The following is a 2586-nucleotide window of genomic DNA, read 5'->3' as shown; positions in this document are numbered from 1 at the left end:
ATAGGGTGAAGAGCATATGGTGTAGTATTTAGAGGGTTAATAATTTGTTTTCCTATCAGTTTCTCTGCAACCTTAGCCACTGTGGGCAATATACTGATTGGTCTGTGTGTATCTGTTTCAGATGGAATGAGGGTCACCGCTTTTGAAGATGGAATTTACAATAGCTGGTTTCCACATGCTTGGGAACATGTTTTGTGAAATGGACAGATTGATCATTTTGGTAGTGGGCCACGTGACTGATGTGCTGATCTCCTTGAGCATCGCTGTGTTCATACCGAAAATATCTTTACATGCTGATGGTCTGAGTGATTTAATGGTCTGTGATACCTCTGATACTGTGATGCTTCTTAAACTAAAAGTTGGTTCACATGTATCTACTGAAGGGAGTGTATGTGTTCTCAGGTGCAAAACAGTGTGCTAAAACAGTTTGCTATGTTAATGGTTGGTTGTAGTTCCTGTACAACATGGGTATTTGTGTGGCTTGGTTTGTTCAGATACAGTATAGTATAGTCAACATGTTTTAAATACTAGTTCTGATGTGATACATGAGTGTTTGTATCAATACTAATAGCTTTTTTAATACCATCTTGAGAAGTTTTCTGTCTGTTTTTATTGGGGAAAAAGGGGCCGAACTTCTCAAATGTTAATTGATGATGATAACTCTTTTGAGGAAAATTTGGAACTACTGTGTCAAGAACAAGTACACAAGAGCTTTCAGTAGGCCTGCTTGACAGGTTTAGATAGTCAAGTGCTATGGACACATTTCTGTCTGTACCCGACAAAAAAAACAATTGAAGGCCAAAAGCCAGCCCTAACCATGGCTGGTTATTCATCAAAAAATACCAGATCAACTCTGCTAACAACGTATGCTGAATAAACATTCTAATGAACGAACTGACTTCTTAGAATACAAGTGCCTTTGTACTTTGTATTTTAAGGTCAGCATAGTACGAAACCCTTACAGCTGTTCTGCCAATGCCCAGACTCTGTAGTAGGGCTATGTATTGTTAACATGTTTTCGATACCGTGACTTTGATACAGGTTCCTAAACAATCCTTTTTTCGATACAAATTTTATGAAAACAAAGACAAATTACAACACAAAGGCACAAATCTTTTCATTTTTCACCTTTCTGCACTTGTCTATTGTTTACCTGTTTTTCTTGTGTGTTTACTTGTTTGTTTGTTTGTTTGTTTGTTTTTGCTTTCATTGAAGAGAATTGCTGCTGTAACAAAGGAATTTCCCCGCTGTGGGATGAATAAAGTATCATCTAATCTAATTTATTTTTCAAATGAGTCCGTCTCGCTCACCTGGCCACATGACGAAGCATTTTTTACGATACTCAATACTTCAAAGGCAATTCGGTTGGAACCTTAAAAGTATTGAATTCAGTACCCAGGCCTACTCTGTAGTAATAACGAGGGAGATTTAATAGGATGTTCAACGTGTTTTAGGCAAGGGACCCCTTAACTGAAAAAGAAACAGAGCCGGGACCCCTTACTACAAGTATTGCATAAAATTAAGTTGCATAAACGGGATCTTCAACGTGTTGCGTGGCCTAAAGCCTTTACACTTTTAGTGCATCGAATACTAAGATATAAAAATAATTTTTGTCACGATCATGTTTTTATGTAGCACAGTGAATCATTAGTATTAACTTGATCTGTGGATGGCTACCTTCTTAGCTATAGGCCAATAAAACTATTAAGGTTTTTTTTCACAAATGGGATGATTAATATATGCTGATAATATAATGGAAATTATGGTAACACATTTTAAATTTTGAAAAAGACCTTCAGAAACACCCCTAGAACCCCTAGAAGATCTCTGCTGAAAGAGTATATTGTATTGGCTAAATATTTACTTGACCCTGGGCTACTTTAGTACCAGGAAGGTTAACCAACAGTATTGTCACACAATTCATTTTCATTGTCTCTGACTGGAGGGGGTGTATTTGTAGACAGCTACATGGCAAAATATCTTTGTTTGTTGCTGTCATTTCTCTCCACCTTGTGGCTTTTTTCCTTCATAGCAGTTTAGGTCTAACTGCACCTGTAGTGCCGTGTATGACCACCAGAGGTCAGAGCGTAACATGAAAGGTCGTCATGTGTTATACAGTGTTTCTGAATTGTAAATGGTTCTCTTTGTGGAGTTTGACTTAATGTAAGCTTTGCAAGGAATTTGTCCCTCTCTCTGCCTCCATTTTTATCTGGACTGTATGGATTGTGAAGGAACACACACACACACACACACACACACGCAGGACATGAGATGTTAGCAGGTGCAGTCAAAAGCATGTGCACTCATGCAATGGGAACACATTCTGCACATGCTTGGCGGCCTGTAACTCTACAGTATATTATATTTTTGGCGTCCTGCCTTTTCTGCCAACAAGCACAACATCACATGGAAGTAAATGTTTTTCTTTATCGGGGTCTTCACTGGGGTCTGAGATTTTATTTTTACACTGAAGTCACAATGATGCAATCCTTCCAAACTATTACTTTTACTATAAATAGTTGACCATGTACATGTTATTCTGTGCCTGGGTGGAAAAATAGAACTGTTGGTTCAATTCCTGAGCAA

At 38.0% G+C, this 2586-nt stretch overlaps 1 long non-coding RNA gene across 1 annotated transcript in view; it reads left to right on the top strand.

Annotated features, from left to right (window-relative positions):
- LOC116678500 (uncharacterized) overlaps positions 1-1100 on the top strand; it is a 3419-nt gene extending 2319 nt beyond the window's left edge. Inside the window, exon 3 of the long non-coding RNA XR_004329255.1 lies at positions 122-1100. This is a non-coding gene — a long non-coding RNA (uncharacterized LOC116678500). The remainder of the gene's footprint in view (positions 1-121) is intronic.
- Positions 1101-2586: the final 1486 nt, after the last annotated feature.

Source organism: Etheostoma spectabile, chromosome 3 (assembly GCF_008692095.1).
Source record: "Etheostoma spectabile isolate EspeVRDwgs_2016 chromosome 3, UIUC_Espe_1.0, whole genome shotgun sequence".
Lineage (NCBI taxonomy): Eukaryota > Metazoa > Chordata > Actinopteri > Perciformes > Percidae > Etheostoma > Etheostoma spectabile.
This window is presented reverse-complemented; position numbering and strand designations above follow the sequence as displayed.